Below are 27,910 nucleotides of genomic sequence, written 5' to 3' on the forward strand. Positions count from 1 at the left end.
AGAAAACACCTCATCTGAAATGAAGTTAATCATAATAGTATCTTGTCAAAAAGATTCACTACCACCGCCTTGTGCAACAGAAGTGACTCAAAACGACATCTTGCATCCCATATCCAGATATTTAGCTAATAAGAGCAGTTTTATCATGGAATTACTAAATATTTTACTTATTTTTAATGCATGCTAATTATCCTCTGCAGTTAACTCATTATCATTTGTAGCTGGCTTAAAAAGTGAAATGAAAGATATAGAAGATAGAAGGTATAAACTTGACTTTTACTATCAAGGTGATTTTAAAAGAACTATATACCTTCATCACCAGATTGGTTTGCAGACCAGAGTTCTCACTAAATCTTCACGAAGGTATCAGTGGGAAGTCTTTATCCACCCTGTTTTAATCAAGTAAAAATGGAATCCCAATAACACTTCTTATCTTTCAAAGAAACTTGAACAGACTGCAAGGAATCATCTGGGGTATTGTCCATCAGTTTCTCATCTTTAGACCTGCACTAAAAAACAGCTTTCCAGGTTCTGAGAAATCTTCAGATCATATATCATCTCCTATCAAATCCCTTTGTTTCTCAATGGGCACTGGAGGGTGATGGGGTAGTGCTGTTTGTCCTGGTTTTCTCAGGTATTTTGCCTTTTAGCTATACACCTATTAGAGGTCAGAAAAGTAACTTCCTCTTCATCTGGCTACTGTCTGGGCTTTCCTCTGCCTTCAGCAGCTTAGCAATTTAACTTTGAGAAGACAGAGCCATATCTACTACTTCTCTGACCATGTTGTCACAAATGTAAGGGCAAATATCCATGAAAGGCTCTTGCGGTGCGTCACCGAGTACCCCCCACATTTACAAATTAGGAAGATGGTTAGGTCCTGGTAGTAGAGAGGAGAGAGGATAGAAATATCTCAGTTTTACAGAGGGATTGAAGACTCTTGATGACCTTCCCTCTTCTAGATTTGGAAACAACATGTAAGTTTCTTGCAGCTGACAAATCCTCTGGCTACAGAAAAAGGAATGGAATAAAGGCATGATTTACTTTAGATAAAACAGCCTTTGTGGTAGAGATTTATTGATGTTGGACCAACTTGCACTAATATTGATAATTTTTATGAATGAGCTATTCATTCACTAGGCGTTCTAAACCACACCAGTTGTCTCTGTTTCAGGTTCCTGGTATGCTTACATTAATCATTAATTAAATTATCTATACTTTATTTAAATATATGAGTCATTGCCACCATTTACAATTTATTAGACTGAACATTTTATTACATTTTTACAGCTTTTAAAGGTTGTGGTGTTCTTTTTCTGTTTCTTTGTTTTTTGCAGTGGGGAGGACTGGCATATTAGGCATCCTCAAATCCCTCTTGAAGGTAAACTAAACTGGCTTGAAGGTAACTATTTTCACAATGGCAAATTTTTTTCTAAGGCTTAATTCATTGTCCATTACTATTTGATATTTAGGAAGAATATCTTTTCTTTTCGGTAAGCAATATATCTCAGAGCCATCATGTATTGTGACTGGCATCTACTCTTGACCTGCAATTCCACGTAATTGCATTTCAGCTCTCTACTGAGGCGCTCATTTTCCATTCAGCTCAGGCTGTTGTGAGCCATGTATTTATTTCTCAAGATGAAAAGTGTTTATTAAATGGGATAGTTCTTATATACCAGAAGGAAGTCTCAAAAAATTGTACACTAAATCTTGGCAGACATTGAATACAATTATTATTATTATATTAAATTTATTTTAGTTTTCTTAACTAAACTCCATTGCTCTCTAAGGAAGAGCACCTCTCCTATGAGTACAGGCTGAGACAGTTGGGGTTGTTCATCCTGGAGAAGACAAGGGTCTGGGGAGAGCTTATTGCAGCCTTTCAGTATCTGATGGGACCCTACAGGAAAGCTGGAGAGGGACTTTGACAAGGGCATGTAGTGATAAGACGAGGAGGAATGGCTTCAAACTGGAAGAGGGTAGATTTAGAATAGATATTAGGAAGAAATTTTTTCACTCTGAGGGTGATGAGGCACTGGAACAGGTTGCCCAGGAAAGTTGTGGGTGCCCCATCCCTGGATGTGTTCGAGACCAGGCTGGATGGGTCTTTGAGCAACCTGGTCTAGTGGGAGGGGTCCCTGCCCATGGCAGGGGGAGTTGGAACTAGATGATCTTTAAGGTCCCTTCCAACCTAAACCATTCTATGATTCTATCAACACACAACCCATTTGTACAATTTTTTTTTTATTTGATCGATTAAAGAACCTTGTAATCCTGAAGATGAACCCAATGAACAAAAAAATGCAATAATGAAAACAGAACTGCCTTAGACTAGCATATTCAGCATTTGTGGGAATAACGCTTGTCAAACTATCATCACAAGACCAAGACAGCAGTTTACATAAGAAATTATTTGCTGTGTTAGGTATATTGTATCTCCTCTTCTCTGTCCTTTTTGAGAAATCCAAATTAGTGTATAATAAAATAGAATATATATTTTTTCATATACACCATCTGTTTAGTATTTATCATAGACTGCTTAATTCAGCACCCAAGGAAATAATTCACAGTCACTGTTGAACACAGAATTAAGAATTCTGATCCATTGATCAGTGGAAAAAAGGAAGTAAAAAAGTAATTTTGATAGTTTTAGTAAATATACAATTAAGATCAAAAGATCTTGTTTATTATCTCATCCTATTCCCATCTGTCTTAGTTACTTATTTCAGTATCTATACCATCTATACAACCACTACTTATTCTTAACTATGTAAATTTAACTGATTTTATCTGACATACTTGAAAGTTTGTTATTGATCCTGTGATATTTTCTTTGCAAGCTGTGACAATAACTTGGGTTTTATTTTCATAAGAGCTGTAAGAACTTTCTTGTATTTAATTTCTTTATTAATATTTTATTAGTTCCTTATCTTTTATTACATTTATTTTGCCTTTCAACACTATACTTGTCCCTTTCTCTAACTTTTAGTCTACTCAGATATAAAATTTACAAGACTATTAGTTACTGGTCACAAGATTATGGATACAGTATTAGTGGAACTATTATCTACAATTTTAAATTATTTTCAAATTTAAGAATTCATTTTTACCTTAAAAATACCACTAAGATTCCATAGCTCCCAGAATTTTTCTGTGGCATTTTTACACCAGACACTAGCTGTTTTATCATGCACTCATTGCCTGCAGAACTTCTCATGTTGCAAACGTTAGAATCTTTTAAGAACAGTGTAAGCAAACAATTGCCACCATGGCAAAGACATAGTGGATTCCATATTGTGGAAGAGGGAATGAACACCTATTGACACAGTCCATCACTATAATATATGGTATAATGGCACCTTTATTCTAGACTTATAGATGCATCTGATATTTCCAATATGGAATATTGAAATAAAACTTAAAAAGGCACTTTATTACTGAAAACTGTAATAAATTGAAGATAAAGGGCTCATATTACCAGTTTCTGATAATTGTGTTAGTTTTTCATTTGTTTAGTGAGTACTCGTGTCTTGTTTTATACATGCACGTGGAAGTGAATGTACTGTAAAATAAATTCGTATACACGTTGTACTAAATTTCTAATATTTATTTAGTTACAGAAAATAAATCCACAAATAGATGCGTTGATCTGCACTTATGAGTATTTGTCTGATGTTACTGAAAGGAAAGAAAAAGCATGAAGGTTCTCAATGCATATAAACCCTGGAAAAAACCCTCAATACATAAAATAATTACCAAGTCTTAGAGATTACAGAAATGTAAGTTTGCTTGAACCTTTCGCTTCTGTAAAACAAAGATTATAGAAACAGGATTTTATAAAATATCAGTAGCATTTTATCATACTAAGCAAATAAGTTAAACCAGATAGTTACAGTAATAGCATACGCCAACAAAATGAAAGAGCAGAATTATAAATAAAAGTGCAACAGCCATGTACTGAAAATATTTTAAATTATTTTTTTAAACACTTTAATTTATTTGATTAGCGTCTCAATGGGTATAATGATGGCCTAATCTCATCTGTGATCTTATGCGCTGGTAAATTTCTAACAAACAATATTTATGTGAGTATAGCTGTATATCTCACATCCTTTGGAAATCAGCTGCTTTTCTGGTGATCCATTAAGAAGCCTGCAAATGCGTTTTGAAGGGTCATAGAGCGTGTTCATTCTACTTCTTGTAGCTACAAATACTAAGAATATGCATTTAAATTATGATAACATTATGTGTTTACAGGAATATTTACATCCTTTCAATAACTTATTTGCATGTTATTATTGTAGCATAATATTCTAAACTGTATTAAAAACCACAAATATTGCCTATATTATTAATCTGTTATGAGCAAGTAAATAATAGGATTTTTTCTTGTGCCTTTCATTCATGATCAAAATTAAAAATTTCAAAGATTTTCACAACATTAATTTTTTAGATGACTGTATATGAAAGTCATACAACAGAAAAAATACTGTTTTATATGTGTTTATGCAAATAAAAAGGTGTTATGGTTAATTTATAAATAAAATCTGTTATTAAATAATAAAGGATAATTTGATAGACAGTTCTATAAGAGCCTAAAACGCTTAAACTTTTAAAAAATGAATTATTCTCTTTATTTTGTTTTACATAAGAAAAAGAAAAAATCCTATTTCATAACTGGAACAACTCTAACACTATCTTAATTTCATCTTCAGAAAAAATGTTTTGTATTGGATTGTATGTCCTCCACACTATATGAAGCTATTTATTTTAAAGGCTGGCCTCAAATTTCATTGTAAAGCCTTGTTTTCAGGGAAAAAAGCTGAGAAACATGCTATTTAGGTCAAAGTTTTATGTCAGAATTCTGCCTCAAGCTAAATCTTCCTAGAATAGTTTTACTAAAATGCTTCTAGGTAACCATTTCTCTAACTGAGAATTTAATATAATGTGTTAGACTTAAAATCCTGCTATTGCCAAAAATGGAAAACATCTCACAAGTGAAGTCAAGAATTATTTATTGTCAGCCCAACTAAAAATCTAATCAAGATACAGTAAGGAGTTATCTTCAGTCCAATTACAATAATCTGGTCACTTAGAATCACAGAATCATAGAATAGTTTGGGTTGGAAGGGACCTTTTAAAGGTCATCTAGTACATCCCCCCTGCAATTAGCAGGGACATCTTCAACTAGATCGTATTGCTCAGAACCCTGTCCAGCCTGACCTTGAATGTTTCCAGGGATGGGGCATTTACCACCTCTCTGGGCACTCTTTCCTTGTCCACTGATGTAGTCACTCCATCATAGAAGGCCACTAGGTTGGTCAGGCAGGACTTGCCCTTGGTGAAGCCATGCTGGCTGCCTTAAATCACCTCCCTGTCTTCCATGTGCCTTAGCATAGCTTCTAGAAGGATCTGTTCCATGATCTTCCCAGGAACAGACATGAGGCTGACAGGTCAGTAGTTCTCAGGGTTGTCCTTTCTACCCTTTTTAAAAAAGAGTGCAAAGTTTCCCTTCTTCCAGGGAAACCTGACTGCAATGACTTTTCAGATATCACAGAGAGTGGCTTGGCAGCTACATCAGCCAATTCCCTCAGGACTCTGGGATGCATCTCGTCAGGTCCCATAGACTTCTCTATGTGACACTTGCAGTCTAAATTACTACAGAAAAAGCTTTCTGACAGTGGTATCCTTCAAAGGGTAATGTGTACTCCTTTTCTCTCAAGTTGTGCTCCCCTTTACAGCAGCCCTCCAGGACCTGAGGCAAACAGAGGTGGGACAGGGCACCATTCAGCAAGTCATCAGCAGCCTCAGGGCTCTGAAGGGAAAGGTAGGTCAGTGTTCATGGAGGTGGGTCCTGCCTTACTCCCAAGTCTGTAGGTCTCCACTTGTGGTCGTTTCTGTATGCATTCTCACAGTCTGCTTCCTGCTCACTGGCTCTCAGCTGAAGTTCAAAGCCTGTTTGAGAGGCAGCCTTAACATACCAACAGAGCAGTGGTTTGCTTTGCCAAGATGTTTTTCCCTTGGTTGGTCACCCTTGATGACAGAAGGCATTCACAGAGCTTCACTTCAAGCGGGTAAGACAGTGGTCACTTGGCCATCAGTCTGTTGCTCAGAGAAGTAAATACCAACTCATGCCAAGGCATGCCCAGAGCTGCCCCAACACACTGTGCCGTCAGGACTGTTCAAAGCCTGTGAGCTTTTGCTGGTGATGGCAACAATCATATTCACTGGGATACACCTATCTGTGTTACAATCATATTTTTTCACTATAAATTATTAAATAAGAGTCAGTTGTAAGTCATTTCTCAAGGAAAACTTTTTTTTTTTTTTTAAACTGTCAGCTTTCCTGTTCTTCTCAGCGTTATTAATGGAATCTCATTGTTTGACCTAAGTGGCCACGGTTAAATGAGAATATTCTAAAATTGGTGTTTGAATATGCAACCACTACAACAACCAGTCTTATTTTTTATACTTTTTTTTTTTTTAACAGTTTAATGTGTTACATGAAATAAGTATACTGATGCAGAAACAAACAGCTCAGGATCCTGCAAACACTTTTGCACTTAAATAGCTCAGTTGGCTTAAATGACACTAATCAAGTAATTCACAAGCATAACTGTTTATTTGTAAGAATACACTCTACATTTGAAAGTATGAACAAATTCTTCTGTTGTAAGATCTCTAATGGTTCAAATGTCTCAGGGATTCTCTTTTACAGTAGTTATACTGGCAACTACAGTCAGTCAACAACTGGGCCCGCTAGTCTGGATTATATTTTTAAGCACTTAATTGAAGAATCCAGTTCAGAAGCACGTCCGTTCTTAAATTAACAGACCTTTTTTTCAAGAACAAATGCCTTGCAAGATTACACATAAGGCAACATCTTGATTTGAATCCCCATTATTTCCATAGTGCTACAGCACCATAAAAAAATAAAATAAAATGAGGCATCTCATTAAAGGATGTCAGGAACATTGTCATTTTCATGTGGTGTTCGAAAGTTTTTAAAAAAAAACAACTTCTTAAATAGTGGCTACATACAGCCTGCTTTTATGTGTTGCTTACTCTGAGACAAATGCACAATCTAACTTAAATTATTTGAAAATAAGAAGATAACAAATATAGTTGGCTGAAAACATTTTATGTGAAACTGAACATTTCATATAATTCCATTTTAATGCAATTTTCTTGAGAAGAATAATTTCAAAGATACCTGGGGGTGCATGGAATTACTGCATTTAAAACATTACAGGAAAAGTTTCTAGTAATTAAAGCAAAGAGGTCTTGTAATTAAGTTTTAATTGTTAATGTGGATTAAAGAAAATATTACTTTTAGATAGATATTTATAAAATTGTTTTTTAGAAGTTACTAGATGTGCTTTTCTGTGAGAACAAAAGGTTCTACTTCATGAATCATGAGATTCTTTCAAGTTTTTTTCATTGCTATAAAAGGGATGAATTTGCTGCTTTCAGTTCTATCATAAAGACTGTGTATGCCTTCTGTATATTACATCAAAGTTGATGATATGATAATCTTGTCAATGAAATACTGCCTGTGGTAGTTACATGTGATACACAAAATTGTCCACCAAGTATCAGATCGAGATCACATGACTTATCACTTCAGACACTTTAATAAGTAATCATAAAATAAAAGTCATTATAAGACAATAAAAGGGTATAACTCTTCAGTTAATTAATTAAAAAAAAAAAAAAACACAAAGTAGAATAAAAGCATTTAGAGGTGCAGTCAAAACTAGGCACAGTTGTATGAGGACATGTGCTATGACATAGTTTTGCAAATGTGTATGATTCTATAATATAGTGAGCACTGAAGAAGGTCAATGTCAAAATCCATATTAAAGCCATGAGTATAAAAAAAAAATACCTACTGAAGTCATGACCATATCCAGTTAAAAAGTGAAAAATTACACTTCGGTTGTTAACTGAAAAAGTCACATAATTCTGTTCTTAGTCTTATTTTCTAACAATATCAACATTAATTGTCATTTGGCATGTTCCCTTTACAGAAAACTTGTGCACCTGTTTGGAGGAATTATAGCACTCCTTTTGACGGTAAACCTCTCTGATAACATCCACTGCTCCTACTTATGTTGCTGACCGTGTATTGTTTATGATGGTATTTATAAATATCTGCTGAGTTGTTTTCTATGAAGTAAACCTTTACTCGCATATGCAAACTGCATCAAGGACTGTAAGTAAACGAGGTCTTAAAATCGAGTATTTTAAAAGAAAGGGGGCCCTCCGCACTTTAAACCTCCTTTGTTACTGTTTCTTGTGAACAATCTTTATGTCAGTGATGGGGCTAGACAATATCTTTCTACCCCTTTACTCAGGGCATCTTTCAATGAGAATGCAGCTCAAAGGTATTCCCTCCAATTCTGTCAAATTGAGCAATGTTACCAATAAAAACCTCAAAACGCGTTATCAATCTGTGGTGGAAATAATTCATAGTTTGTTCAGATGACTGTATTTTACTTCCATGAACAGATCTGAAATGTAAAAAAACTAGAAAACATCTTTCCTCAGCCAAAATTTTAAGACTCCTTATAACAAAAATTCAGTAATAATTTTCTCAGGCATTTCAGCAACATCATGGATATCAACTATTAAGCTCAATAACAGAACATCACAATTCTCGTTTTTTCCCAAGAAATGGCAATGTATTTCTACTGTGTAATCTGCGACATGTATTCTTCATACTGTCTTTAATTTTGTTAGAGATCTTCATGCTAGATCAGAGAATGATGATGCTTACACTCTGCAATATCCTTGTGTGGTGTCCTAATCATTTGATGTCATTTGCAAAGAGTTTCAAAATATAGTTACGATTGTATTGGAATATGCATTGACCTTTAGAGTTGACTGTTTACATAACAAAAAATCATAAATAGCCAGATAACTTTGACCAATCAAATCTTTGCTGCTAACGAGCTGTAAAGCATCTATGCAGCTTTGATAGCAAAACAAGTCTTGCTCTGTTAAACACTAGGTCAACAATCATTTCCTCTCCCTTTCAGCAACATTTCTGGAGCTTGCAGAATGTAGGTAGTGTTCCTACAGTATTTCCAAAGACAAAAGAGAATGTCTTGAAATCATTTGCATCTGTTGACCTCTCTACCCAAAACCCATATTTAAGAATGCCTTCTTTAAAGCATATTACCTCTGAAGACTTTTAAAAACCATATTCCATATAGATTCAATTTCTCCTTGTATTTCCTATGAAAAGAAAACATATATTGACTGAAACACTAAGGCAAGCTTAAAAGATTGTTACTTCTTTATGAAAATCAATCATCGTGAATATATTTTTCTCTTAAATGTTTTGTATCGTGGAGCAAATTCTTCCCTATGGCAAAGATTTTAAAACAGATGTCTGAAGATGGACTTCTAAGTGAGTATGAGGGTTAAAGCCAATCTAAAAATTGGCTTGAATAGACAATGAAATATAAAGACAGTTGAGATATGCTCAACACTGCTGAGATTTATACCATTCAATTGCTACGTATAGGAGGACCTCTGAGAAATGTAGCTCTTGGAATTTAAACTTTTATCTCTATAGTGTAACAGCTTTGTAGTGTGGTAGTATTTTATGAATATCATTTTTGTAGGGGTTTGGCCAGATGTTGCTCTTTCTTTCATGTGACTCTGATGATTTAAATAGGAAATTGTTCTATTCCACTGCTTGATGCAACTGGGGAAAAAAATAAATTGTCGCTCTGCAAGTTCTCTTAGTCCAGAGTTCAGCATCTTCTGCTCTGAAGGGAGTTTGAATTTCAACCTAGCAAAAAAAAAAAAAAAAAAAAAAGAAAATATTATTGCCATTTGAACAATAGAATGTCAAAATCTGCCATATTAACATTATTCTAAAATATTCAACCCTGAAGCAATTCTAGCAAACTCTAAATATGCTGAATAAGAGATGTAACAGAGACCAGGTGGGCTTCCAGCAGCAGGAGGCAATATAGGAGAAAAACAATCAGAAACTTACAATGTATAGTTTAGGATATTTTCTACAGAGAATTTTTACAACTCTCTGAAGTCAGCACCTGCAATTTTCTCCTCTTCAGCATTTACTGAAACTTCTGCAGAGCTAGTAAAGGTAATTATTTTATTTGAAATTCTTCCACAATCTTTAGTGGTTTTGCTGTTACGTTGTCACTTCTGCCACTCGGCTCTGCTGCTAAGGAATCTCCTGTTTATTGGGCAGAAAGGATGACAGGTCTTCTAAAGGTACATGTAAGAACACCCGTACTGTGGTACAGCACTTAGTATTCTTATTTCTTTAGTCTATTTTAAGTGACTTCAGTATTCCTAATTATTGTCTACTGAGAGCTGTGACTGTTGTCAGTGTGGTTTTCATAACATAGACATCAAGGAGAAGGGCTTGTCAGTGAGCTGTTATGGACCTATACAGGGTATAATGTGACTACAGTGATTTCATATCATTTTAATTTCTCCACCTCTATAAATGAAGGAAAAATGAAACTGCAATACATATTTGAAGATCTTTTCTTGGTGGTGAAAATAGGATTGAATAGGATCAACTTCCTCCAAGCAGAAATGTAGCAGATGAAAGAAAAGAATAATCTCAATAGTGGCTTCTAAAAACCCTATAAAGTAATAGTCCAGAGACATAAGGATAGTGTCAGACATAACAAAAAAAACCCAACCCTGAGACAGTCATAGAATCATGTCATAGAATCACAGAATGGTTTAGGTTGGAAGGGACCTTGAAGATCACCTAGTTCCACACCCACTGTGATGGTGAGGGACACCTCCCACTAGACCACATTGCTCAGAGCCCCATCCAGCCTGGTCTCAAACACTTACAGGGATGGGGCACCCACAACTTCCCTGGGCAACAGATTCCATCAGGTCCCATGGACTTGTGTAACTTCAGGTTCCTTAGATGGTCTTGTACTTGATCTTCAGCTGCAGTAGACGGTTCTCCTGGTCCCTGCCTTTGCCTTCTGTGACTTGGGCGGTGTGGTTGGAGCCTTTGCTCGTGAAGAGTGAGGCAACAAAGTCATTGAGTACCTCAGCATTCTCCATATCTGGGGTGACCAGCTCTCCTGTTTCCTTCTGGAGAGGGCCTACATCTTCCTTAGTCTTCTTTTTATCACTGACATACTTATGGAAGTTTTTCTTGTTGCCCTTTATGTCCCTGGCCAGGTTTAGTTCTATCAGGGCTTTAGCTTTTCTAACTAGGTCTCTGGCTGCTCGGCCAGTTTCTCTGTATTCCTCCCAGGCTACCTGTCCTTGTTTCCACCCTCTGTAGGCTTCCTTTTTGCTTTTGAGCATGTCCAGAAGCTCCTTGTGCATCCATGCAGGCCTCCCTGCTTTTTGGCCAGACTTCTTTGTTGGGATCATGAGCAAAGACCATGCAAAGATCTTTGTTGGGATCGCATGAACAAAGATTCTCTTCCCCCTTTGACGAAGATGAACCACATCCAACATCAGCAAGCCTGGTACTGTGTAGGCCAGCCCATTGTCAAGAAAATGTGATGGTGACACCAACCACAGAGCCATGTATTAACAGACTGAGTGCTTCTGTTTCTTCCAATGTCACTGCCTGTAACTGGAAGGAGAGAAGAAAGGGTAACCTGCTCCCCAGATTCCCTTATTAACCATCCATGTAGTCTCTTCTAATCACCTTTGATCTACGTGTTGCCACTTCATCTCTACCCACACGAAAGAGCAGCAGTGGGTAATAGTCCAAGGCCGTAACAGGCTGGGAAGTTTCCTAGTGATGTCCCTGACCCGGGCCTCAGGGAGGCTGCATACTTCTGTAAGAGAACGGTCTGTCAGGTATATTGGACCCTCCGTTCCCCTCAGAAGGGAATTGCCTTCAACTGTAACCCGTCTTTTTTTCCTTGTGGAAACAGTTGTTAAATGAGGGTAGGTCTTTCCAGTCCTGTCAACTCCTCTGGTGTAGTCAGACCGTCATCCACATCATCCACTGACTGGCCTACCTCATCCAGAGCCTCATACCTATTGTATAGAAGCACCTGGGTGGTCAAGGTGAGCAAGGAGGGGGTTTGCTTGCCACCTCTAGCACGGACTAGCCTCCTTTCACAGCTCTCAATTTGGCCACCTCTTTCAGCCTGGTGAGGGGAGGATATGGGATCACTTTGATCTTGGTTTCTTTCTAGTGTCTGTCCCTGTTTCTCCCTCAGGGAGGTCAGAGCATGATTCCACCAGTCTCTTTCTCAGTCTCCCTGATGCTCCTTAGCCTTTCTACTTCCTCTCTTAGCTCTGCCACCAGGCTGAGCAGATCATCCACCTGGTCACACCTCACACAGCTGTCATCCCTACTACTGTCCATTAGCTGTGGAAGGTTGTGACACTCCCTGCAGCCTGAGACCTGAGTGCCTGCATGTTTCCATAGGAACTCTGTCTGTGTTATCCATATTCATCAGTGAAATGCTTCTTCTTTGGAAGTGAAGAAGCATGTTCTGCTTGAATCTCTTCAAATCTGGCTAGGCAATATACTAGGAAGTATCCAATACTGTCAGGAGCTAAGAATGGACTTCTCTAACTCCTTACTGCATTCCTTTCTGAAAAACCATTCTTTGGCTGAGTATCATGGAATCATGGAGTTTCAGAGTTGGAAGGGACCTCTAGAGATCATCTAGTCCAACTCCCCTGCCAAAGCAGGATTGCCCAGAGCACATTACTCAGGACTGCATCCAGGCGGGGCTTGAAAATCTCCAGAGCAGGGGACTCCACAGCCTCCCTGGGCAGCCTGTGCCAGTGCTCTGTCACCCTCACCGTAAAGAAGTTTTTCCGTCTATTTGAATGGAACTTCCTGTGTTCTAACTTGTGCCCATTGCCCCTCGTCCTGTCACTGGGAGCCATTGAAAAGAGCCTGGCTCCATCCTCCTTCAACCCACCCTTTGGATACTTGTAAGCATTAATAGGGTCTCCCCTCAGCCTTCTCTTCTCCAGGCTAAAGACTCCCAGCTCTCTCAGCCTTTCCTCAGAAGGGAGATGCTCCAATCCCTTAATCATCTTAGTTGCATAGTTGTATCTCCAAAGGTTTGTGATAACAAGTTAGATTCTGTAAAAGTGACAAGAATTCTACATTCTCTCAAATAAAGTAAAATTCTCATTCTACATTCATTCAAAAATGAAACTGGCATCCAGCTAGACTTCATACCACTGATCACCATCCTCTGAACCCATCCATCCAGCCAGTATTCAATCCACTTCACTGTCTGCTTATCAAACTCATACTTCATCAGCTTCCCTGTGAGGATGTTATGGGAGGCAGTGTCAAAAGCCTTCCTTAAGTCAGGTAGGCAGCATCCACTGCTCTCTACAAGGTTGGCCATTTCATCATAGAAGGTTATCAAGTTGGGCAAGCATGACTTCCCCTTTGTGAATCCATGTTGACTACTCCTGATGATTTTCGTGTGCCTGGAACTGGTTTCCAGGATTAGGTCCATCACCTTCCTAGAGATCAATGAGGCTAACCAGCCTGTATTTCCCTGGGTCCTTGTATTGTTGAAACATGAGCTTTTTTCTCCATATTGAAAGATGGTGCATTGATATCAAAACCATAAGAGCAATTAATTTTATCAACTTTTACAAAACTTAACTTGCCATAAGAACTTTCTTTCATAGGGCACCTTCACATTTTCTTTTATTATGAACTATGAATTATGGATACTGACTAAGAGTTCTGTCACACCCCAATTACCTCATTTCCAGCCGACTACTCATGACTGCATCTCTGACTGAATTAAAAAATATCTTGCAGGTTAATGAGATCTCTGTTAAGTACACTGAAGCTGGGCAAAGGAAACCATAGTTTTTTCCATATTTAACAAAACTATGTTTAACCTATAGAAAAACAGTAATAGGGTTTTGGAGTTTTTTGGGTTTTTTTTTTAGAGAGTCTATGTTTTTTAGAACAACTGATGAATTTCCTTTCCTTTCTCAAACTCACAGTACCACTAATGTAAATGTTGTCTTTGGGAGGAAAAAATTAGTTATTCCCCTTTCAGAGGAATTGTAATGACAGAAGGGTAGAACATTGGAAAGGAAGTGTAAAAGCTGTAAGTACCATGTATTTATGCTCTTTATGTACTCACATACAAAAAACGCTATCCAAAGAGAACAATATAATTTTACCTGGAAACACTCATAGGAAAGAGGAATAAGAGGAGGACTGAATTAACTTTCCATAATTACCCTGGAAAATGTTCTTTTGGTTTCTTTTCTAAAAAAAAAAAAAAAAAAAAAAAAAAAAAAAAAAAGAGAGAATCAGAACACTGAGATTTTATGTGGAAAGTTCAAGAAGAAACTTCATTTCAAAGTATCAAAGAGGATTAAACACATATTATTACCATAATGGAAAAATATTATAAGAAAGAAAACATATGCAGTGAGGATTTTTTTGTTACTTTTTGAACTGACATGACATTCTTTCTACTGTGATAGTAGATTGACAAGAAATAGAATCATAGAATCATAGTATCATGGAATCATGGAATGCTTTGGGTTGCAAGGGACCTTTAAAGGTCATCTAGTACAACCCCCCCTGCAATGAGCAGGGACATCTTCAACTAGATCAAATTGCTCAGAGCCCAGATTGCTCAGATCCAACCTGACCTTGAATGTTTCCAGGGATAGGGCATCTACCACCTCTCTGGGCAGCCTGGGCCAGTGTTTCACTACCCTCATTGTAAAATATTTCTTCCCAATATCTAGTCTAAATCTACCCTCCTTTAGTTTAAAACCATTACCCCTTGTCCTGTCAAAAATGACCCTGCTAAAAAATTTGTCCCCATCTTTCCTTATAAGCCTCCTTTAAGTACTGGAAGGCTGCAATAAGGCCTCCCTGGAGCTTTCTTTTCTCCAGGCTGAACAACCCCAACTCCCTCAGCCTATCCTCATGGAAGAGGTGCTCCAGCCCTCTGATCTTTTTTGTGGCCCTCCTCCGGACCCACTCCAACAGGTCCATGTGTTTCTTGGGCTGAGGATTCCAGAGCTGGATATAGTAGTGCAGGTGGGGTCTCACCAGAGAGAAGTAGAGGGGCAGCATCACCTCCCTCAATGTGCTGGCCACATTTCTTTTGACACAGCCCAGGATACAGTTGGTGTTCTGGGCTGCAACCACACGTTGTCGGCTCGTGTCCAGTTTTTCATCTACCGGTACCCCCAAGTCCTTCTCAGCAAGGCTGATCGCAATTACTTCATCCCCCAGCCTGTATTGATACTGGGGGTTACCCCGACCCTGGTGCAGGACACTGCACTTGGCCTCATTGAATTTCATAAGGTACGAACAGGCCCACTTCTCGAGCTTGTCCAGGTCCCTCTGGGTGGTATCCTGTCCCTCAGGTGTGTCAACCGCACCACTCAGCTTAGGTAAGGATTAATCAATTATTTTTGTTTCTTAACTAAATGCCTAATGACTAAGGAGCTCAAATGAAAAACCTGCAAGAGACAATATGTGGCATTTTACAATGTCTGATTTGTGTACAGTTTTTACCACAGGTGATAATAGGTTGATGCATTGCAATAAAGAGATCCTTTTCCTTCTAAAGGATCTGTGTTTTCCTCAAGTGCTGAAAATTATGTTTCAATATTCAGATTTTTTATTGCGCTTGCCTGAATTTTTCACAAAAACTAGTCATCCATTTGTGGTTTATTAGTCTATACTTCTTTGATGTTATTAAAGAAATGTTCTAGATTATGCATTTCTACACGAAAAATGTATATACAAGAATAAAAACCAAATTAAATATTCAGTTTTGCCTTTACTGTTCACAAAAATACATTCATAATGTCTTTGGACTGAATAAGATTTCTATTTTTTGCTGATGCAATGTGTTTTTATTACTGCTGGTTATATTTTTTCTGAGTAAATAGATTTATATTAAAAATGCAAGCCAAAAAGCCCCTTGTTCCTATTATCTGTTGTTAGTAATCATCAAACAAAAAAGTGATTTGATCAGCTCTGTCTGTCTTAGTATTGCCATTTTTCCAATTAGCCCCAGTACATGTCAAGACCAGGCGACTCCATGGAATGATCTCATGGAGTTACAGGTGCACTTTGACTTAGAACTTTTTAATAAGAGAATCTTTTAGTAAAGTTAATTTTAATAGTTGATTTAAAAATACTTCAGAAAAAAAAAAAGGCAAAAATTCAATAATCCTTAATAATGTCCAAACATGTTCAGCTTGATTAAAAAGATTATTTATGATTTCTTCTATGAGAGAGAAAGATACATAGAGGATTATAAACATCTACGAAGGATTTCCTCTTTAATGGGAGAAATCTCTGGCAATTTTACATGTTTTGCATTTCTTCACTCTGAGTTTAAATTTGAATTTGCTCTTGGAATGATGCAATGTGCTGAAGCATATCTTTAGGGTGAAATTGCCTTCTTGCAGAGGACCTGCAAGAATTTGTAATTATCTTTATTCTAAAGATACTGAGCTCAAGTTACAATTGAAAGTGCGTAAATGCATTTTGTGAAAGTTAGTTTCTTATGATCCAAGCTAGTTCTTAAAATGGAGCTTAACAATGTTTAGTATGATACTCATTAAATTGATAAAATGACCACTAATTTAGTTTTCTACCAAGGAAATTTAAGTAGAATTGTTAACTAGAAATCCTAATTGACAATATTTAGACTAAATGCATAATTAGTTCTTTCTAGTTGAGCAGGATTGTCACTGGGGTAGGAAACAATGGGAGATGTAGAAATTTTACCTTTGTTCATTTTCTTTTATTCTTATGCAACTGTATTTTTTGATTGCTACAATTAGTAAGGCATTTAGTTGAGTAGTCTAATGGCTGCTGTAATCTAAGGAAGCATTTGAAAATGGATGATTAATTAGATACAGCAGCAATGTACTCCCTCTTGCTTAGCTGCACTACTTACTGAAAGAGCCAAAATTAATGACAGAAAAGCTACTTTAGCATTTTTAGGCTATGAGAGGGTTCCCATGGATAATGAAGAGTAGATATGACAAATAAACCATTCTGATGAGCCATGATCCAAATATAGATTGTTTATCCAACAGCTATAATTTATAGACAAATAATAAAACTTATAAGAACAGAAAATATGAGTTTACCAAGGAAAAGGAGACGTTGAAAGATTAGGATATGGTAACAAGGTCATGTACAGATTAGCTTCTGAAGAATCTACAGTATGTGCAGCATCCCCTCTAGGAAGGTGCATCATTACACTACAGTTATATCCAGAGATACTGAAATTTAGAGATTTCAATCTGTTTTTCTGAGAAAACCTATTTCAAAGACCTGCTTTCTCTTAGAAGCTATTCTGTCCTCTAAATAAAATGGCTGCCCAAAGCTTGGTGAACCTCTTCCAGATGTTTAATTTGGCCATGTCAGAAAAAATGCTATTCTCATTCCTCCCAAATTTTTTACTGTTTGGGCAGACACTTTAAAAAGCATATCTACTTACAGTGGTTCTAATATTTTCTTTCCACACAACCAGATACAAAAAAAAAAAAAAAAAAGAATTCATAAATCCTGTCAGGATTACAGTGAATCAGTTCTATTCCCTCTAAAACTATGCAAGCACTCTTATTCTTGTGTTACTCTGGTATCTGGTTTTAATATGAAACATCTTTTTGTGTTGTCATGGTTCCTAAGCACAATAAAATACATATTATCTCGGGGATTAAAATGATCAATATACATTTTTATTTGAATATGTCAGTGCACAATGACAAATAAATAATTTTATCTAGGAAATTTTAAATTGCTTCTTCCATACTGAATATTTAATATCAAGCTACTTTTTCTAAAGACTAATTCTTTTAATACTATTTCCTGGATTAATTGGTTTTCAGAAGGAAACAAGCCAGTGCATAAAAAAAAAAAAAAAATCAAAAGCTCTTACCCATTTGGAAAGTTTAAATATTATTTTGTTTTGTGTTTTAAAAGTCATTGTTTACATCATGGTGTTGTCTGAAAAAAAGTGGAAACTTCATTGACACTTTACAACTTGCAAAAGTGTTGCTCAGGATGAGCATTCAAGTTTTATTGCAATCAAGAAATACTGTTCCACCATGATCCTTAAAACTAGCTAAAAGATAACTTGACTTTCAGCAGCAAAGATTAAGTCATGGCTATTCATATACTGAAGTTTGTGCATGACCATTCACTCAAATTAACCATTTCCTTTCTCCTACTATCATTTCATGAGCAACACCAAATCCATATTTGCATCAAGGACACATCTGTGTTCTTATTAATCACATTTATCACTAGTCAATCAACTGATTACAACTCTTATAGACACAAGTTAAATTTAGAGCAGTCTCCTATCTACAAATGTGTCCTTCTAACATCAGATGCAGGGTCTAGAACCTTCACCATACAAGGCTAGTAGCCCTCATGCAATTAAATGACAAAATTCTCAGCTATCTAGACTTGAGACAGCTATTTAAAACCACCTCAACAAGGTCTACATAAAGTAGTGATATCCTACAGTAAGCATTATGTCTTCCATCTAAGTAAATATCCAATTCCCTGTGTGTGTATAAATGTGTATAGAAATGATAAATTTCTGGTGTGACATGAAAGGTGTCGGCAGATATAGTTTGGTAAAGCAAAAAATTATGCTTGGACCACAAAAACGATAACTTCACAATACGCTGTTATTAGGAACTCAGAGACAATATTTTAATTTTTAATAAAAAAACATTAGGCCCAATCTCTCTGTTATGAGGAAGTATGGACCTTGGATATTTCTGGATGTTGAGAACATTTTCACATGAAAAATTTCTGTCTCCTATTGAAAATAATGTTTTTCATTTCAACAACCTTGCTTAGTAAAGAGGCATATTTCTTCACTTTCTGTTTAACAGAAATCTGAGCAGACAAAATGCTATTGTTAATTAAACAAACATCACAATTACCATCTAAGATTTAAAGCATCCCAGATATGACAGACATAAACCTTTTGACTGCATTAACCCTGGTACTCTTTTTTGTTAAGTTTTCAAAAGCCTCAGAAAAGATAGCTGCCAAGGTGTACAACTCTGATTTTGAGGTAAAACTTAAGACTTCTTACTACTGCTCTTGGACCGTTTTAGGCATCTGTGAAAACGAAACAACAGAAAACAATAAAAATAGTGAGTAATAGTTTCTTTTCCTTTGTAGGCTAAGGTTCAAGGATTAATGTTTGTGTTTAAAATATATGAAAAAGGAAGGTAATTTAATAAGTTTATAAGCAGAGATTACCAGATCTAAATTTTTATTTTATATTCACACAAAAAATAATACAGAAAAGAAAAAGAACCCCAACCCATAAATAACTGTAAGTATAAACTTGCTTACAGATCTTTTCCTAGAAGATAACTTGACAGTATTTATATTGTTCTGTATTCTATCAGCAGGAGGTAATGGAAAGGGGAAAACGTTGGCTTTGTTTAAGCTATGAGCATAAACTATACCAGCTGGTGCAGTCTGTTGGGAACTGATATGTGGGTCAGCACATTGCATCATCAGCACTTCTCTTCTTCAGCACATCCACCTGCTTGAGTAAACAGACAATATGGGGCCCCAGTGTAACAAATTACATTATTAAAGAGACAACTTTCTAAATTTGTGGCCTACTTAGCTTTTTATTCCAGATTCCTCCTTGAATAAAAGTATTTTTTGTAACTAGCTCCAGTGAACTCATAGGTTCTTTAATGATAGTATAAAGGCAAAAATAACTGCTAATATGGCCATAGTGCAGAAAAAAATATCAACAGAATATGAATACAATTTACCTATATGTTACTTTCTACTGAGATAATCGGCCACTATTTTATCCTCCAAAACAGTCTGCAACAGAAGTTGAAAGCTTAGTTTAAAGTTATTTTACACAGTAAGCTTTCTATTAACCTTCCCTGTACCTACAGTTTAGTTTACTATATAGATGCAAACACCTGAGATGTGACCCATATTAACATGCTGTAAATAATTATGTGTTTAGTTTTTCTGCTCTGTCTTGGAAAATGTTTAATTCCAGGGGAATCAATTCTTCTTCATCTGAAAGGACAGGCCTATCAAAAACAGAGAACCACACCAAAATAAAAAGAAAAACAAAACACATGCAGCCACAGTAATTGGAAGCAGATGGGATAAGCTAAATACAGCATGAGCATAAATGAAAACTAAAAGACCTCATGAAAATCTGAAAGTCAAAGCTTGTCTCTTTGGAATAAACTGCTGCGGGTTGGCCTTCAATGAAAGCTCTTGATGTTTAGAAGGGTAGTTCAAGATCTATGTCTTGTGAATTAATCAGCATATTCATATTTTGGAAAGGTTATAAAAGGCATAATGTTGGCTGAACATTAATTTCTCAAAAAAAAGTCACTATTTCTTCCCAGGAAATGAACTGTTTCATATTGAAACAAAATGCATTTTAAATGCTGATGAACAATTTAGAAGCTATTGAAAATATTCCAGCAGTATTTCTGTTTTATTTTTCATATAATTTCTTTTTTGCATTTGAATTTGCATGTCTAAAATCCATGTTGATTGATGCTGTAGATATTCAACAAAAAATGTAAGAAAAAATGTTCTTCTGTTATAGTATAGTATATAATTTTAGCTAAATGACAAATATTAACTGTCAATTTTCTGAAGGTAATTTAGAAGTGCAGCCTTATAGGTCCTTCTCATTTGAATATATATATATAGAATAAGTAGACTTTATGCTTCCTTTTCTGAGGAGCTACAGAGAAATTGTTTTTCTTAGATTATGCTCACACACAGAGAGAAATTATGTATCTCTGAATTCAATGTATGATGAGATTGCCAGGCTTTTTAAATCCAAAACATCAACACGTAAACTCTTGTTAGAACTGACAAAGAAATTAAAATAAAGATTGAATTTAAGTGGATTTCTCATTACTGAGAACTGGCCATCCACGTTATCAGTAGTGAGAGTTAGAAAAGCACACTGCAAACATGTCCTTCAGAAGTTGTGAGGACAAAGCAAAACAGTATTCAAAGACAGCATGAATTGATGGTTACAAATCTTGATGCTACCATGTTCAGCTGGTATGCCTACACCTCCTGAGAAACAGAATAGTAGGAACGAGAAAGCAATTTAGAAACACAGGACCTACAATCAGCTGAATTTTAAGTACTGGAAGACCGTGATTAGATCCCTCCCAGGGTTCTGTTGTGTAGGTTCAACGACCAAAATTCCTTCAACCCTTCTTCATACACCACGTTCTCCAACTCTCCAGTCATCTCAGTTGTCGTTCAAAAAATCCTGTAAAGTTTTTCAATTTCTCTCAACTGGGAGAACCAAAACCTGGTACAATATCATGTCTAGCTTGACAAGTGTAGAGTAGAGTGAGGATAATTACATCCCCTGACCTGCTGACTGTACTCTTGCTGATGCGGCACAAAACATGGTTTTATTTTGTTGCTGCAATGGCACACTCCCAATTTACGTTTTTTATATGATCTGTATGTAAAAAAACTAAGTAAAATGTCCCCTGCCAATGGATAAGCTTCTGGCAAAACAGCATTTTTTCAAAAGTGCATATTAATAAATATCATCACTGATTAAAATATTATTCATACATCTGTAATCTTACTTTGGAGACTAGAAATCAAATGTTCAATTGTTTAAACATTGTCCCTTCTAACCTATTGCAAAGCAGACATTTATAATTATACATAGACAACTCTTGCTCTAACCAATGCACATGTGCAGTGAAAATCTCTTATTTGTCTGCCAGTAGTATGTGTTTGCAAAGTATTGCTAAAGGCATCAAGAAACTGGAAAGCTTTGTCTGGAACCGAGATCTGTAGATCATAACTTGTGAGAAAAAAATATGTATTTTCTTCTGAAGTGTCACTAGGTGAAGAATTCCTTATGAATAATTTGATTAGCAGGATTACCCATTTTTGTTAGCAAGTAATTAATAAACTAATAATAGTTTTATTTTTATTTATATAGAATTTTAAGACTATACAAATATTTTAGGAAATTGTATCTCAGTCCCAAAATTTTTGAGGAAAATTTTGCTTACCTGTCAATTATTTTTCTCCTATTCCTTGTGACAGACAACATGGGTCACAATGCATTTTGCTTGTCCTCCTGATTTGATAAGTTAAGCATTTGAAATAATCAGTATTATTTACTGCTGTGTATTTCCATCATCTGATGTGTTTGAGGTTTCCTGACATACAGTATAGTGGGACCCCAATCAGATAGCAAGAAAGAGGATTTTTGACAGTTGAAAAGAACATGGGTGAAAACTGATATTTTTTTTCACAAGTATAAAACAAATCCCATCCATGTGTAGTCAAAAAATATTGACTGATAAAAAATTGCTATCTTAAACGTTGTTCTAATATACAACAATGAAAATTTAATTACAAGTCAAAATAAGTGATTGACAAGAATTACTCTGCGCCATTTTTACTGTTTTTTCCAACTTGGGAAAAAATAGAACCATTTCAATACCATACCAAAGAATCTTATTTTACTTCACAGGAGAATATATACTGAAATACCTGTGTCCAAACAAAAGGTAGTTTAAATTATATTAGTACATGCTGATCTCTCATGTTAAGAAGGGTGCATCTGGGCACTTTGTTATTAGCTTGACTATAAGGATTCTTTCTTTTGATTTGTTTTCTACATTAAGCCCCAAGCCCTGCATGTAATATTCAAATGTCCATTAACTTCAGCTGAGGAAAGTTCTTGTGCAATGGTTTTGAAACACATCCATAAGACAACGCAACAATTTCTGTTGAAGACAGTATTGCAACAAAACTCCAGAAGGTTTGTGTGTGATTCTCATGTATCAGTATGATTATGCTGCTGGATTGCCAAATGACCATTAAAGAAGGTGGAACTGATAGAGCACCTTGGCAAGTTTTTCTTGTACTGTTAACTTCAGCAGAAGTTTAACCTTTTCAACTTCAAGACAGGACACCTGTCAAGGCAGAGGCTCATTCAACAAAACACTCATCAGATCTGGTCAATCTTTAACATATTTATCAAAAAAAAATGTTGGAAAGACTTTATTACTTAAAACAATTTGGGGGCATTAAGCTTTCTTTCTTCTTTTTGTTGTGTTTTAGACTAAAAGACAGCCATTTTTGCTTCCATATATACATTCTTTGTTGTATATTGGAAAAACATACATTGATTCCTTTTGGCTACCATATAAATTATTTAAGCACTCCTCTTTAAATATATTTTTGGTTTAGCCAATCTTTCATGTACAAAAAAAGTCTACTGTGAACTGTGTGGGTTCAGCATCTTCAATATCACACACACACACAAAAGAAAGCTAATTTGGGACAATACTCTCTGCTAGATTTTTTTATACTTGTGTCTTGGCCTATGCTGTATCAAACATTTGCAAAACACAAGTGACAAGCAGTGTTGCCGAGTACCTTAACTCATTTTTTGACTCATTGGTGGTGTAACCTTGGATCTGACTGGTGTGAAATTAACTGTGCAAAAAAATGTTATGAGGAGCCACCCTGTGAACTTCCCCATCTTCACTCAGACGCTGCATTTAAGCTCAAGTCCTTTCCCTGGGCCCTTGCTTGAGCTATGTCGTAATCACGTCTATGCCTTGTCATGTACCTTTCTGATCTGGACTCTGATGTCTTCACCTCAGAACTGCCTCATCACCACGGACTTCTCTGGTGTGGACTCTTTGCTAAACCAGATTTCCACCACCAGACATGCTGTGCTGTTCTTCCTTGGGTTCTGTGTGACTACACTCCTTGCCAGCGAGTCTGGAGCTGTGCCTGCCAGTCTTGTTGCTGCCCTCAGCTCCAGACTCACCACCCCATGTGGAGCAGCCCTCTTCCTGGTTGCTTTCTGAAGTTTATGGTGAATATTTACACCTTTAGTACTTTCCCATTTTAAAAGTATGTATTTATAAGGGTTTAGTTTGGAGGGTGGGGTGGGGGTGGTGTATGTTTTTTGTTGTTATTGTGTTGGGTTGGGGTTTTTTTTGTTGTTTGGGGTGGGCTTTTGTTGGGTTGGTTTGCTGGGTTGGTTTTGTGGGGTTTTTTTTTGGTATTTTTTTACTCAGCTTTTTCAACATTGACATTTCACAAGCCAAAAACACATGCTTGTAAACAAAATTTGGTCTCAGGTCTTCCTTATAAGGATTCTCCCTCTTCATATTCTTATGTGGACCTTTTCAGCTGGAAAACAGTCCCCCCGTGTCAAAGCATCACAGACACTGACGACACTTATGCTTTGATAAATCTTATTATTTTAAGGCTTTTTGTCTTGAATTTGTTCTGTAATGCCGGGCCCATTCTGCTGTAGATGAGGAGTGCAGAATGTATCTTTGTAAAGAACAATTTTTCTGCAATATATACCACAGAACAGTTTGATTTTTCAGTAGACTATAAGGTTTATTCTGATCTTTCTAAGATTTATAAGGATTCAGAAGGGTTCTGAGGTTTGGAAAGCTTTGTAAAACAGAAGAAATAGATTTTTATACAAAATAGATTATATTTTTAAAAAAATTGCTAAAGCATATTTAATATCAAGTTTGGAACTTCTTAGCTTAACTCATTTTTAAATCAATTATTTTAAGATTTTTAGTTCAGCTCCCTGATTGCCTTATTTAGTTTAAAATGCTGCTTCACTAGGCTCAAAATGATGGAAATAGAGACACTGACTGAAAAACAAGAACTGTCTGGGGGTGTTAGGTTTTCAATTCAGAGTGTGAAGGTTTTAAGTGTTATCTGAATAAGGCTTATTCCAGTTATTATTGTGATGTTTATGCCTAGCAAATTATATGCATTAAAACCCATAAATTAATAGTAAGTCCAATTAAGTGCAACCAAGACTGCAATGGCTGGTTTTGTGTCAAGTATTAAAAAAATCAAATTAAAAAATGAAACAATTCAGAATTTTCTTCCACCGTAGTTCATGTCCAATGTCACAATAATATTACACAATCAGCATTGTTGCTACCTCATAGATATCCTCCATAATGAATATTCTAGAGATAGCAATGAGCTCTGATTCAGTCATTTTCACAGAAGAAAAACCACAATGTTTAATTATTTTTTTTGAAAAAAAAAAAAATTAAATCTGAAATGCTATTATTCTGTAGTCTATCACTGTCCCCCTTCATCAGTCTCATCTGGACTGTTCTGCACCTGTTCTCTAGATGAAAGCCCATGGTCTACCCTTACTGTCAGACAGATTCCATACATAACTCCTCATTACCAATTTAATTCCTGATATGAATTAATCAAGATTGTTTTTAAGCCCTGCCTAACCTTTTCTGAGAGAACACTTTGTCCAAATGGTGGATTACAGTTTTTATAACAAAATTAGAAAATAATTTAGAAAATTATATGTATATGCCTGTAATTTCACTGAAGTCTGGGCTTGTAAATATCCCCCTCAAAGCACTGGAACTGGATAGGAAAATCTGCGCATGTACCTTTCCAGGTTTTGTCCCTTATTTTAAAACTTGGTATCGGTGTCTATTCAGAAAATAAATTTTCAACTCTTCAGATCTTTCCTAATATTGCAACTGTAAGAAATAACCCACTGGCCTAAACACACTGCAGCTTTTATTTGATATAGCAGTTCCAATCTTCCTTGGAAAGTTTCACTGAAAAGCTTTTCTAGGTGGATTTGTTCTGAGCAGTCCCTATACAGATCAAGATACAAATAAATTTTAGTCTAACTAACTGCTCTTCTTTATCAGACTGTCTGCTTGTCTAGGCAAGGGTCCATCTCTACCTACAGCAGTTTACCAAAAGAACAGGTCCAAGCCCTGGAAAAAGAGAATGAGAAATAAATTTAGTCTTGAGAAGATTCAGGAGCAGACTTTGATATTCAGCTTAGGAATGTAAGTCTAAAAAAAAAAAAAGAAAAAGAAAAAGATTTTTCATCACATGTACTGAATTTTCTAATTATTATATAAACTCATAATTTTAAATATATTGATAGTTTTTGTCTGAAACCTCTTTTGCTACATTCTAATTTTTATTACTATGTGCATTAATATTTTCAGATGAGTTTTGGATAAATTATCTATTAAAAAAACATTTGTTATAAGAACAATTATAAGACTGAATCTTTCAGTAATCCATGATCCTTTTAAATTGTAATTGGCACTATTAAAGAACATGGAGTGAGCACACAGGGGACCAATGTCTCAACTGTGCTTTGCTCTGTGACTTTATGTAACTGATAGGTACTTCTTAAAGGATCTCGCAATGCCTACAGAACTATTGAAGGTCTCACCTGTCTATCAGACTACACATTTTTACCAAAGGATGAACTTCATAAACTCAAATAATAAGACAGACCAAGTAATAAAAGCTTCATTGAATAAAAACCTGTGGGGTATGATAAAATTAATTCAAATATTTGTTATGTTGGCCATACCCTGCCCAACTCTGGCAGAAATTCTCTGGAAAGATCCAAGAAATGTAATTCAAATATGGCTTTAAGGTAGGGAAAACAGGATTCATAGGAAATCTGTCTTAAATACATATGGTTATGTCTGCAGTAATTTGCTAAAAATGTGAAATATTTGTAGGTAACAAGAAAACAAAGAGAAGAAAAAAGCAAATAGTCTTGAAGGCTTGGAATTATGTAATGATGTTATAGTGTCAATGAAACTATTAAAACTCACGGCTCACGTTTGTTAGTAGGAACACGATGAAAATTCAATGAAGTTCACACAAAAGTAGCGAGAATGATTATGGAACTTTTCTGGTGGGATAGGAAGACAGAGCTAATAATAAACAGGTTTGGGTTTGGAAAGTTAAATTGTATATCAAAAAATGAGTTAATGTGAAAAACAACATAAGTTTATTGTTCTATAAATAAAAACAGCGAGTGAAATAAGACTAAAAAAAGGAATATCGAGGAAAATATCTTTTAGAAAAATCTAGCATATTTCTGAAGATTTAGGGAACCTATGACTTTGTGCATAAGTGATATTAAAAAAATACAAGAGCTAGATTAATTGGAAATTGGACAAAGCAAGAAAAGAGCTTCTGTGTAGAATGCATCTATTGTTATGGAGATCAAAATTAAATGCTAGTTTTCCTTTTTCATCTAAAATATGTAGGAGAAAATGAAGTTTTGACATACTCTTGCTGATAAATTACCAAAATCCATCCCTTTCCTCTATTCTGTCATCCTCCCACTCTCCAATATAGCACTACATAAGTTTAATGGGCATGAAAAAAAAAACCAACACGTTTATACACATTCAGCAGAAAAGTTAAAGGTTTAACAAAAGAAAAAAATCAAAAAAGTATGAGGAAGCTGTAAAAGATATAGTTTATGTTAAAATACATAAAATACATACAATTTGTTTCACTACAATTCTGAAGGTACTTTTCAAATAATTAATTTGTGCCAAAAAGGAAATTTAATGTTCTGTGTCTTCCTCCTCTTTAAATCATTTCACCTTCGAGTTCATACATTTTGTTTGTTTGTTTGTTTGTTTGTTTTCCCTTGTGTGTGTCTCTTCCCAATTTGTAAGAAATCTTGTGGTACGTCGAGGGAAGGCAGCTCTGTCAGGCCTGAATTTTCTTTTCAAATATAGAGATAGCACCATGTTGTCAGTACAACTTCTGATCTTTAGCTGTTTTGCGTATAATACTGCTGCAGCTCTGTTCTCAAGGAAACATGGCAAATGGGCCAAGATATTCCCCTATTTCTCCTGAAGCAGTTTGATTTAGCAGAGTAGAAATCTGCCGCTGCATGCCAATGACAAGCAAGACTTTGCAGTGCTTCACTATCTCCATGCTTTTACCAGAATAACAAGCACAGACACTCCAAGCACCTTATGCAAGTGTTTTTAGGCAAAAGTTTTGTACTTAAAGGCCTGCCAGGTCTCAGAGACTAATTAGTCCATCAAACTC

This window comes from Vanellus vanellus (assembly GCF_965231255.1).
Source record: "Vanellus vanellus genome assembly, chromosome: 4".
Classification (NCBI taxonomy): domain Eukaryota; kingdom Metazoa; phylum Chordata; class Aves; order Charadriiformes; family Charadriidae; genus Vanellus; species Vanellus vanellus.